This window comes from Dermacentor variabilis, chromosome 2 (genome assembly GCF_050947875.1).
Source record: "Dermacentor variabilis isolate Ectoservices chromosome 2, ASM5094787v1, whole genome shotgun sequence".
NCBI lineage: Eukaryota > Metazoa > Arthropoda > Arachnida > Ixodida > Ixodidae > Dermacentor > Dermacentor variabilis.
The window spans coordinates 11,612,959-11,626,414 of NC_134569.1; the positions used below are offsets into that span (position 1 = coordinate 11,612,959).

Consider the following 13,456-nt stretch of genomic DNA (forward strand, 5'->3'; position numbering starts at 1 on the left):
AAGTGAACAAGAAAGAGATAAGGTGCCCTTCAGATAAACGGGGACGAGGGGTTCCAGCGCGCTTGCTGGAACAGCTACACCCTCTCCAGATAGCTCGAAAACACGCCACTATCGGGGCCACTGTACAACCATATACCGAGCGCACGGCCACGCGCTTGCGCGGTGTAGCTCATACTGAGCGCGATAGTACGTCCGCCACTGCGGCAACGAACAGTAGTGTACCATGCTGCACGCCTCCAAAGGCAGCCACTACCTATTATAGTGCTTTCAAATGTTGTAAAGCAGACACCCAAGAGAGGAAAGCATCACCGCTTAATCAGAACCGCAGCGCAGCTGGGACTTTAAACTTTCGTTTTCAACTCGCTTCGGCGCTTCCGAAGCAGCCGCTGTGTCCACGTGATCCCTCATGCCACGTAACGCCGACAGTAGCGCCAGCTTCTCCAGTGGTGGAGCTCGCCCCCAATACGGTGCTTGTTTTAAAAGCGGTTCTAAGATGTGTATTCCAAGCTATTCAAACTTTCCGCTCATGAATTGAATCAGGATTAGTGTGTTTTGCTCTTCGTTCTTTATTTGGCAAATATTTTGAAGCAGCGGCTTGTCACATTTCTGACTTGGTAAATTTTCTTGCATGGTGCGGTCACTATCTCATTATTTCTGCCTAGCCGCCCGCGGGTGTGCTCAGTTCCGATATATTTGTCCTTGTTGCGCGCAAAGCTTGAAACCTAGCCGTTTGCGACATTGTAATGCCTTCTAGCGAATATGCATTATCGCTAGTAACACGCTTACTCTTGTGGACTTCGGCCATTCGTGCGCTATCGGTGTAGTCCGTCATTTATTGTGCGTATATGGTGCGCATATATTCAAGTGTGCGCCCATCCACTTATTGGCACGTTGGCGATAGAGTGGGCGTGAGTTTCCGTGCCAGTTGGGGTAGATGCGTGCTGATACCGTGTGCGAAACGTACTGTGACAGGAAGCGGCGCTACTCCCTTTGCCATGGTTTAACGAGCGGTACTCACTCTTGCCGACGTTCCGGGGTTGAATCCCTTTCTTTGAAGGTTAGCGATGCAGCGCTGGCACATGAGGAAATTTCTGTATCCTCGAAAAAAGCCGTACATCTCGAAGTGCCGGTAACACGTAGGAGCAGTTGCAGCAAAGGTCCGCGAACTTGGCAACACAGATTCATTCCATTCCTTAATATGCCAGTCACTATTTTTGCAGCTAACTACTGCACACGTCTTCAATCCACACGATTCAATCCGGCATGATTGGTGCACAGTGCGTTAGCGCAAACTCGGTTGCATTTCCGACAGCTGATCGCAAGGTGGAAGCGCATTCGTGGTTTCGTATTCGTGCGCTGTCGCTGAGGCGACGTGCGGGGCGCCGCCGAAAGCGCCATCTAGTTTCCCGAGAACAAACTGCTCCGTGAAAAGGGTCGTCGGTCGTCTACCCTTCCATAGATTTTTCAATGCCCTTGCCTCATTACTTGCCTCAACGTTCCTCAAAGCTCCCGCGCCCTCTTTGAGTAGCCAAAGCAAACCAGTAAGGTATGTGCTCATTGCTGACAGCTGGCGCAGCAAGAGGAAAGCTAAGAAACCACCCAATACTATAGTTTCATACAAAATTGAGTCACTTCAGCAGATACACCAAAGAGGGTGAAGGCGAAAGCCTGCGCGCTTGATCAAGAGACATTCATTAAATTACTTGACATTATCATTCGGATGCGTTGATTCTTCTTATTTATTGCTTGTTTTCTCAAACCAAAGGCCGTGGGTTCGAATGCCTTAAATAACGCTACATTAATTAACTACGCCTTAATTAACTTCGCCCTAATTAACACCAAAGGTTGAGGGTGCGACTCCCATCAAAGGTCGAACGCTGGTCAAAGGTAGAACGATTCATTCATTCACAAAACTTTATTAGTGTCCTGAAGCCCGGTCTTTTCAGACCGAGGCGGGCCGCGTCCACGTCGGCACCGCCAGGCCGAGCCTTATGGCGTCATCGTGGACCCTCTGGACAGCCCGTAGTTGATCTTGATAAGAAGAGCTTGATATCATCTTGTGCCAGTAAAGCCATTTTTCTTCGGGGTCGGCGAGAGTCGCGGGACAGCCCGCCAGCATGTGTCTGATGTCAACGATGCCATCGCACACGTTACATTCTTTCCTAATTTCTCTTTCGGGGAGAATTTTATTTATGAAATACGGAGTGGGGTACGTCCCGGTTTGCAGTAAACGTAGCGTGACTGCATGCATGAGCCCTGTTCAATCTTACGTGTGGCAGTGGGAATTGCCTACGCCCCAAGTAGTAATATTTAGTGATGTCGTTGTAAGTTAGTAAGCGATCTTTATGCTCCCCGGAATGGTAGTGGGCGTCGGTTCGGTTCTGACCGGCACGGCAAGCAAGTCCTCTTGCCAGGTCGTTCGTAACCTCGTTGAGGGTGGGCCGAATCTCGTCCACTTGTCCCATAAGTGCAGGAAACCATAGGATTTCAGTTTTGATAGCTTCGACTTTGTCGATAATTTTAGCCGCAGTCCCAGCTACATAGCTTTTGTCAAAGCTCTTAATTGCTGCTTTGGAATCGCTATAGATGAAAGACCATTTACGGTTCCTGATAGTTAGAGCAATCGCGGCTTGCTCCGCCACCATGGAATCCTTAGTGAAGATGGTGACGGCGTCCCGTACCTCGCCCCGGCTGTCGACCACCACGGCGGTGTAGGCCTCTTTGCCTTAGACCGAGGCAGCGTCTACAAGGGCCGCCTGTTGTCCTAGCTGTTCAGTTTCTTTCAACAAAGATTTCACTCTCGCTTTTCTCCTGCTAACATTGTGTTCCGGATGCATATTTCTCGGGAGGGGGGTGGTACTGATCGCGTCTCTAAGGGTCGCGCTCAATTCTACCTCGGATTCCTTCGGGTTCATCGATCTATTAGAGTCTGTCCCTGTCGCTTTGAGTATAAGCCTGCCCGCTCGCGTTTTCGTCAGTCTTTCCTGCTGCGCCATCTGTTGCGCTTCCGCCATCTCTTCTATCGTATTGTGCACGCCTAGGTTCATGAGCTTCACGTTCGAGGTGCTGATGGGTATACCTAGGGTAGTCTTCACTGTCTTTCTGATGATAGTGTTTAGTTTGTTCAGCTCTGCCTGCGACCATTTAAGTTTACCTGCCACGTAGGTGAAGTGACAGAGAGCGAAGGCGTGCACTAGCCTTAGAGCGCTGTCCTCACCCAGGCATCTGTGTCTGTTGCTGATTCTCCTTAGTAACTTGATGACTTGGTCCGTCTCGTTTGAAATGTGTTGAATGGAATTGAGGTTGGTACCTCCCGCTGCTATGTGGAAGCCTAAAACTCTATTCTTTTCCACCTGCTTGATCGCGGATCCGTCGTGACAGCGTAAGATAACCTTGGTTTCCTCCCCGGGGACGTAGCCCCTGGGTTTTCGACCCCTGCGCCGATGTTTTAGGACCAAAAGCTCCGACTTTGCCGCCGAATAGTTGAGTCCCATGTCGCCTAGCGTGCTTTCCACGGCGTGTATGCTCTCCTGCAGTCTGGCATGATACACGGCATCGCAGTCAGCTGGGAAAGAAGACGACGACGAACGGGAGAGCAGTGGCACGAGCGCGAAGGGCAAAATGAGAACGCTGGCATGATCGAAGGCATCGCAGTCAGCTGGGAAAGAAGACGACGACGAACGCGAGAGCAGTGGCACGAGCGCGAAGGGCAAAATGAGAACGCTGGCATGATCGAAGGCATCGCAGTCAGCTGGGAAAGAAGACGACGACGAACGCGAGAGCAGTGGCACGAGCGCGAGGGGCAAAATGAGAACGCTGGCATGATCGAAGGCATCGCAGTCAGCTGGGAAAGAAGACGACGACGAACGCGAGAGCAGTGGCACGAGCGCGAGGGGCAAAATGAGAACGCTGGCATGATCGAAGGCATCGCAGTCAGCTGGGAAAGAAGACGACGACGAACGCGAGAGCAGTGGCACGAGCGCGAGGGGCAAAATGAGAACGCTGGCATGATCGAAGGCATCGCAGTCAGCTGGGAAAGAAGACGACGACGAACGCGAGAGCAGTGGCACGAGCGCGAGGGGCAAAATGAGAACGCTGGCATGATCGAAGGCATCGCAGTCAGCTGGGAAAGAAGACGACGACGAACGCGAGAGCAGTGGCACGAGCGCGAAGGGCAAAATGAGAACGCTGGCATGATCGAAGGCATCGCAGTCAGCTGGGAAAGAAGACGACGACGAACGCGAGAGCAGTGGCACGAGCGCGAGGGGCAAAATGAGAACGCTGGCATGATCAAAGGCATCGCAGTCAGCTGGGAAAGAAGACGACGACGAACGCGAGAGCAGTGGCACGAGCGCGAGGGGCAAAATGAGAACGCTGGCATGATCGAAGGCATCGCAGTCAGCTGGGAAAGAAGACGACGACGAACGCGAGAGCAGTGGCACGAGCGCGAGGGGCAAAATGAGAACGCTGGCATGATCGAAGGCATCGCAGTCAGCTGGGAAAGAAGACGACGACGAACGCGAGAGCAGTGGCACGAGCGCGAAGGGCAAAATGAGAACGCTGGCATGATCGAAGGCATCGCAGTCAGCTGGGAAAGAAGACGACGACGAACGCGAGAGCAGTGGCACGAGCGCGAGGGGCAAAATGAGAACGCTGGCATGATCGAAGGCATCGCAGTCAGCTGGGAAAGAAGACGACGACGAACGCGAGAGCAGTGGCACGAGCGCGAGGGGCAAAATGAGAACGCTGGCATGATCGAAGGCATCGCAGTCAGCTGGGAAAGAAGACGACGACGAACGCGAGAGCAGTGGCACGAGCGCGAGGGGCAAAATGAGAACGCTGGCATGATCGAAGGCATCGCAGTCAGCTGGGAAAGAAGACGACGACGAACGCGAGAGCAGTGGCACGAGCGCGAGGGGCAAAATGAGAACGCTGGCATGATCGAAGGCATCGCAGTCAGCTGGGAAAGAAGACGACGACGAACGCGAGAGCAGTGGCACGAGCGCGAAGGGCAAAATGAGAACGCTGGCATGATCGAAGGCATCGCAGTCAGCTGGGAAAGAAGACGACGACGAACGCGAGAGCAGTGGCACGAGCGCGAGGGGCAAAATGAGAACGCTGGCATGATCAAAGGCATCGCAGTCAGCTGGGAAAGAAGACGACGACGAACGCGAGAGCAGTGGCACGAGCGCGAGGGGCAAAATGAGAACGCTGGCATGATCGAAGGCATCGCAGTCAGCTGGGAAAGAAGACGACGACGAACGCGAGAGCAGTGGCACGAGCGCGAAGGGCAAAATGAGAACGCTGGCATGATCGAAGGCATCGCAGTCAGCTGGGAAAGAAGACGACGACGAACGCGAGAGCAGTGGCACGAGCGCGAAGGGCAAAATGAGAACGCTGGCATGATCGAAGGCATCGCAGTCAGCTGGGAAAGAAGACGACGACGAACGCGAGAGCAGTGGCACGAGCGCGAGGGGCAAAATGAGAACGCTGGCATGATCGAAGGCATCGCAGTCAGCTGGGAAAGAAGACGACGACGAACGCGAGAGCAGTGGCACGAGCGCGAGGGGCAAAATGAGAACGCTGGCATGGTAAACGCCATCGGAGACAGCTGTGAAAGAAGACGACGACGAACGCGAGAGCAGTAGCACGAGGGCGAAGGGCAAAATGAGAACGCTGGCATGGTAAACGCCATCGGAGACAGCTGTGAAAGAAGACGACGACGAACGCGAGAGCAGTGGCACGAGCGCGAAGGGCAAAATGAGAACGCTGGCATGATCAAAGGCATCGCAGTCAGCTGGGAAAGAAGACGACGACGAACGCGAGAGCAGTGGCACGAGCGCGAGGGGCAAAATGAGAACGCTGGCATGATCAAAGGCATCGCAGTCAGCTGGGAAAGAAGACGACGACGAACGCGAGAGCAGTGGCACGAGCGCGAGGGGCAAAATGAGAACGCTGGCATGATCGAAGGCATCGCAGTCAGCTGGGAAAGAAGACGACGACGAACGCGAGAGCAGTGGCACGAGCGCGAGGGGCAAAATGAGAACGCTGGCATGATCAAAGGCATCGCAGTCAGCTGGGAAAGAAGACGACGACGAACGCGAGAGCAGTGGCACGAGCGCGAAGGGCAAAATGAGAACGCTGGCATGATCAAAGGCATCGCAGTCAGCTGGGAAAGAAGACGACGACGAACGCGAGAGCAGTGGCACGAGCGCGAGGGGCAAAATGAGAACGCTGGCATGATCAAAGGCATCGCAGTCAGCTGGGAAAGAAGACGACGACGAACGCGAGAGCAGTGGCACGAGCGCGAGGGGCAAAATGAGAACGCTGGCATGATCGAAGTCATCGCAGTCAGCTGGGAAAGAAGACGACGACGAACGCGAGAGCAGTGGCACGAGCGCGAGGGGCAAAATGAGAACGCTGGCATGATCGAAGGCATCGCAGTCAGCTGGGAAAGAAGACGACGACGAACGCGAGACCAGTGGCACGAGCGCGAGGGCAAAATGAGAACGCTGGCATGATCGAAGGCATCGCAGTCAGCTGGAAAGAAGACGACGACGAACGCGAGAGCAGTGGCACGAGCGCGAGGGGCAAAATGAGAACGCTGGCATGATCAAAGGCATCGCAGTCAGCTGGGAAAGAAGACGACGACGAACGCGAGAGCAGTGGCACGAGCGCGAGGGGCAAAATGAGAACGCTGGCATGATCAAAGGCATCGCAGTCAGCTGGGAAAGAAGACGACGACGAACGCGAGAGCAGTGGCACGAGCGCGAGGGGCAAAATGAGAACGCTGGCATGATCAAAGGCATCGCAGTCAGCTGGGAAAGAAGACGACGACGAACGCGAGAGCAGTGGCACGAGCGCGAGGGGCAAAATGAGAACGCTGGCATGATCAAAGGCATCGCAGTCAGCTGGGAAAGAAGACGACGACGAACGCGAGAGCAGTGGCACGAGCGCGAAGGGCAAAATGAGAACGCTGGCATGATCGAAGGCATCGCAGTCAGCTGGGAAATAAGACGACGACGAACGCGAGAGCAGTGGCACGAGCGCGAGGGGCAAAATGAGAACGCTGGCATGATCAAAGGCATCGCAGTCAGCTGGGAAAGAAGACGACGACGAACGCGAGAGCAGTGGCACGAGCGCGAGGGGCAAAATGAGAACGCTGGCATGATCAAAGGCATCGCAGTCAGCTGGGAAAGAAGACGACGACGAACGCGAGAGCAGTGGCACGAGCGCGAGGGGCAAAATGAGAACGCTGGCATGGTAAACGCCATCGGAGACAGCTGTGAAAGAAGACGACGACGAACGCGAGAGCAGTAGCACGAGGGCGAAGGGCAAAATGAGAACGCTGGCATGGTAAACGCCATCGGAGACAGCTGTGAAAGAAGACGACGACGAACGCGAGAGCAGTGGCACGAGCGCGAAGGGCAAAATGAGAACGCTGGCATGATCAAAGGCATCGCAGTCAGCTGGGAAAGAAAGACGACGACGAACGCGAGAGCAGTGGCACGAGCGCGAGGGGCAAAATGAGAACGCTGGCATGATCAAAGGCATCGCAGTCAGCTGGGAAAGAAGACGACGACGAACGCGAGAGCAGTGGCACGAGCGCGAGGGGCAAAATGAGAACGCTGGCATGATCAAAGGCATCGCAGTCAGCTGGGAAAGAAGACGACGACGAACGCGAGAGCAGTGGCACGAGCGCGAGGGGCAAAATGAGAACGCTGGCATGATCAAAGGCATCGCAGTCAGCTGGGAAAGAAGACGACGACGAACGCGAGAGCAGTGGCACGAGCGCGAAGGGCAAAATGAGAACGCTGGCATGATCAAAGGCATCGCAGTCAGCTGGGAAATAAGACGACGACGAACGCGAGAGCAGTGGCACGAGCGCGAGGGGCAAAATGAGAACGCTGGCATGATCAAAGGCATCGCAGTCAGCTGGGAAAGAAGACGACGACGAACGCGAGAGCAGTGGCACGAGCGCGAGGGGCAAAATGAGAACGCTGGCATGATCAAAGACATCGCAGTCAGCTGGGAAAGAAGACGACGACGAACGCGAGAGCAGTGGGCACGAGCGCGAGGGCAAAATGAGAACGCTGGCATGATCAAAGGCATCGCAGTCAGCTGGGAAAGAAGACGACGACGAACGCGAGAGCAGTGGCACGAGCGCGAAGGGCAAAATGAGAACGCTGGCATGATCAAAGGCATCGCAGTCAGCTGGGAAAGAAGACGACGACGAACGCGGAGAGCAGTGGCACGAGCGCGAGGGGCAAAATGAGACGCTGGCATGATCAAAGGCATCGCAGTCAGCTGGGAAAGAAGACGACGACGAACGCGAGAGCAGTGGCACGAGCGCGAAGGGCAAAATGAGAACGCTGGCATGATCAAAGGCATCGCAGTCAGCTGGGAAAGAAGACGACGACGAACGCGAGAGCAGTGGCACGAGCGCGAGGGGCAAAATGAGAACGCTGGCATGATCAAAGGCATCGCAGTCAGCTGGGAAATAAGACGACGACGAACGCGAGAGCAGTGGCACGAGCGCGAGGGGCAAAATGAGAACGCTGGCATGATCAAAGGCATCGCAGTCAGCTTGGGAAAGAAGACGACGACGAACGCGAGAGCAGTGGCACGAGCGCGAGGGGCAAAATGAGAACGCTGGCATGATCAAAGGCATCGCTGTCAGCTGGGAAAGAAGACGACGACGAACGCGAGAGCAGTGGCACGAGCGCGAGGGCAAAATGAGAACGCTGGCATGATCAAAGGCATCGCAGTCAGCTGGGAAAGAAGACGACGACGAACGCGAGAGCAGTGGGCACGAGCGCGAAGGGCAAAATGAGAACGCTGGCATGATCAAAGGCATCGCAGTCAGCTGGGAAAGAAGACGACGACGACGCGAGAGCAGTGGCACGAGCGCGAGGGGCAAAATGAGAACGCTGGCATGATCAAAGGCATCGCAGTCAGCTGGGAAAGAAGACGACGACGAACGCGAGAGCAGTGGCACGAGCGCGAAGGGCAAAATGAGAACGCTGGCATGATCAAAGGCATCGCAGTCAGCTGGGAAAGAAGACGACGACGAACGCGAGAGCAGTGGCACGAGCGCGAGGGGGCAAAATGAGAACGCTGGCATGATCAAAGGCATCGCAGTCAGCTGGGAAAGAAGACGACGACGAACGCGAGAGCAGTGGCACGAGCGCGAGGGGCAAAAATGAGAACGCTGGCATGATCAAAGGCATCGCAGTCAGCTGGGAAAGAAGACGACGACGAACGCGAGAGCAGTGGCACGAGGCGCGGAGGGCAAAATGAGAACGCTGGCGATGATCAAAGGCATTCGCAGTCAGCTGGGAAAGAAGACGACGACGAACGCGAGAGCAGTGGCACGAGCGCGAGGGGCAAAATGAGACGCTGGCATGATCAAAGGCATCGCAGTCAGCTGGGAAAGAAGACGACGACGAACGCGAGAGCAGTGGCACGAGCGCGAGGGGCAAAATGAGAACGCTGGCATGATCAAAGGCATCGCAGTCAGCTGGGAAAGAAGACGACGACGAACGCGAGAGCAGTGGCACGAGCGCGAAGGGCAAATGAGAACGCTGGCATGATCAAAGGCATCGCAGTCAGCTGGGAAATAAGACGACGACGAACGCGAGAGCAGTGGCACGAGCGCGAGGGGCAAAATGAGAACGCTGGCATGATCGAAGGCATCGCAGTCAGCTGGGAAAGAAGACGACGACGAACGCGAGAGCAGTGGCACGAGCGCGAAGGGCAAAATGAGAACGCTGGCATGATCGAAGTCATCGCAGTCAGCTGGGAAAGAAGACGACGACGAACGCGAGAGCAGTGGCACGAGCGCGAGGGGCAAAATGAGAACGCTGGCATGATCGAAGGCATCGCAGTCAGCTGGGAAAGAAGACGACGACGAACGCGAGAGCAGTGGCACGAGCGCGAGGGGCAAAATGAGAACGCTGGCATGATCAAAGGCATCGCAGTCAGCTGGGAAAGAAGACGACGACGAACGCGAGAGCAGTGGCACGAGCGCGAGGGGCAAAATGAGAACGCTGGCATGATCAAAGGCATCGCAGTCAGCTGGGAAAGAAGACGACGACGAACGCGAGAGCAGTGGCACGAGCGCGAGGGGCAAAATGAGAACGCTGGCATGATCAAAGGCATCGCAGTCAGCTGGGAAAGAAGACGACGACGAACGCGAGAGCAGTGGCACGAGCGCGAGGGGCAAAATGAGAACGCTGGCATGATCAAAGGCATCGCAGTCAGCTGGGAAATAAGACGACGACGAACGCGAGAGCAGTGGCACGAGCGCGAGGGGCAAAATGAGAACGCTGGCATGATCAAAGGCATCGCAGTCAGCTGGGAAAGAAGACGACGACGAACGCGAGAGCAGTGGCACGAGCGCGAGGGGCAAAATGAGAACGCTGGCATGATCAAAGGCATCGCAGTCAGCTGGGAAAGAAGACGACGACGAACGCGAGAGCAGTGGCACGAGCGCGAGGGGCAAAATGAGAACGCTGGCATGATCAAAGGCATCGCAGTCAGCTGGGAAAGAAGACGACGACGAACGCGAGAGCAGTGGCACGAGCGCGAGGGGCAAAATGAGAACGCTGGCATGGTAAACGCCATCGGAGACAGCTGTGAAAGAAGACGACGACGAACGCGAGAGCAGTAGCACGAGGGCGAAGGGCAAAATGAGAACGCTGGCATGGTAAACGCCATCGGAGACAGCTGTGAAAGAAGACGACGACGAACGCGAGAGCAGTAGCACGAGTGCGAGGGGCAAAATGAGAAAGCTGGCATGGTAAATGCAATCGGGGACAGCTGTGAAAGAAGACGACGACGAACGCGAGAGCAGTAGCACGAGTGCGAGGGGCAAAATGAGAAAGCTGGCATGGTGAATGCAATCGGGAACAGCTGTGAAAGAAGACGACGACGAACGCGAGAGCAGTAGCACGAGGGCGAGGGGCAAAATGAGAAAGCTGGCATGGTGAACGACATCGGAGACAGCTGTGAAAGAAGACGACGAACGCGAGAGTAGTAGCACGAGGGCGAGGGGCAAAATGAGACCGCTGGCATGATCAAAGGCATCGCAGTCAGCTGGGAAAGAAGGCGACGACGAATGCGAGAGCAGTAGCACGAGCGCGAAGGGCAAAATGAGAACGCTGGCATGGTAAACGCCATCGGAGACAGCTGTGAAAGAAGACGACGACGAACGCGAGAGCAGTAGCACGAGGGCGAGGGGCAAAATGAGAACGCTGGCATGGTAAACGCCATCGGGGACAGCTGTGAAAGAAGACGACGACGAACGCGAGAGCAGTAGCACGAGGGCGAGGGGCAAAATGAGAAAGCTGGCATGATCAAAGGCATCGCAGTCAGCTGGGAAAGAAGACGACGACGAACGCGAGAGCAGTGGCACGAGCGCGAGGGGCAAAATGAGACCGCTGGCATGATCAAAGGCATCGCAGTCAGCTGGGAAAGAAGACGACGACGAACGCGAGAGCAGTAGCACGAGCGCGAAGGGCAAAATGAGAACGCTGGCATGATCAAAGCCATCGCAGTCAGCTGGGAAAGAAGACGACGACGAACGCGAGAGCAGTAGCACGAGCGCGAAGGGCAAAATGAGAACGCTGGCATGGTAAACGCCATCGGAGACAGCTGTGAAAGAAGACGACGACGAACGCGAGAGCAGTAGCACGAGGGCGAGGGGCAAAATGAGAACTTTGGCATGGTAAACGCCATCGGGGACAGCTGTGAAAAAGAAAGACGACGACGAACGCAGAGAGCAGTAGCACGAGGGAGAGGGGCAAATGAGAAAGCTGCATGGTGAATGCAATCGGGGACAGCTGTGAAAGAAGACGACGACGAACGCGAGAGCAGCAGCACGAGGGCGAGGGGCAAAATGAGAAAGCTGGCATGGTGAACGACATCGGAGACAGCTGTGAAAGAAGAAGACGACGAACGCGAGTGTAGTAGCACGAGGGCGAGGGGCAAAATGAGAAAGCTGGCATGGTGAACGGTATCGGAGACAGCTGTGAAAGAAGACGACGACGAACGAACGCGAGAGCAGTAGCACGAGCGCGAGGGGCAAAATGAGAAGGCTGGAATTGTGAACGACATCGGAGACAGCTGTGAAAGAAGATGACGAACGCGAGAGCAGTGGCACTAGCGCGAGGAGCAAAATGAGAACGCTGGAATTGTGAACGGCATCGGAGCCAGCTGTGAAAGAGATGACAACGAACACGACAACGCACGAACATTAGCACGAGCACGTGTCTGCGTGAGGCGAGCTCACATGGCTTTCAGAACACACGCCGCGTTTTCCAGACCGTCTGGGGTATGAGCCACTAAGGCTTTTGCGTTAAGGTGGGAGGCCACACACCGCAAAAAAAGATTCTTTATATCTGAAGCGAAGTTCCAAAATAACTTTTTCCTGAATAAGCACGTCTTATTTAACTTATTCAACTATATAAAGTACAGAAAATGGTTCATTTAATTTTTTTTCATTTTCTATAAAATGTAAATGTGTTACATTTACATTTCTTAAAATGCGGCAACGGAGCTAGCTGTGGAAAAAGATGACGACGAAGGCCCGAGTAGTGTCACAAGCCATTGCTGATGATGATAGTTTTTGCTCCTAGAGGTTTGTTGAAGGACAAGAAAAACGCGCGGAAACGTGGCTATAAACAGCTTCGATGTAAAAGAAGTAGCCAGCCGTGGTTGCTTAGTGGCTAAGGTGTTGGGTTGCTAAGCACGAGGTCGCGGGGTCGAATCGCGGCCACGGCGGCTGCATTCCGATGGGGCGAAATGGGGAAGCACCGTGCACTTTCATTTACGTGCACGTTAAAGAAGCCTAGGTGGTCCAGATTTTCGGAGTCCCCCACTACGGCGTACCTACTAATCAGATCGTGATTTTGGCATGTGAAGCTCCATAATTTTTTTGTAGAAGGAATAGTGCTTATTTTGTATACGCAATACAAGGGTACAGGTTGGAAAAGTCAATGTAACTCCCTAACTAGTGATGATAGGAAGATGATGTTTAGCAACATGTCGCTGAATGTTTCGGCATACATAACATATTTTAAAAATCAATCTTGTGAAACATTGATTCTTTCACAATCCCCCAAAAAATTCACTTTTGAATGTGGCCTACCATCTTCATAATTACTAGAGGGAACTCTGGCGCTATTGTCTACGAAAGCTGCAATCGGGGCGGTTCAGCCAGCATGAAAATCAAGGGAAGTGCATGGGTCTCCCTAAGCTTCCATCCATCTGGCTTCGAACGGCTTCATGACTTTGTAAACTCGTCATCTTCAGCAGAGTACTGTGCAATGAATAATCAAGTAAACATTATTAAAACTATCTGCCGGCACGATTCGAACGGATAATGCCAGCAAACTTGAAAAAGGGAAAAAATCGAAAGGCAGACATACACAAATGGAAGTTTGCTGGCATTCTC

General features: G+C 54.3%; 1 protein-coding gene across 4 annotated transcripts in view; it reads right to left on the bottom strand.

Annotated features, from left to right (window-relative positions):
* LOC142571339 (band 4.1-like protein 4) overlaps positions 1 to 13,456 on the bottom strand; it is a 230,905-nt gene that overhangs the window by 202,129 nt on the left and 15,320 nt on the right. The window lies entirely within an intron of this gene.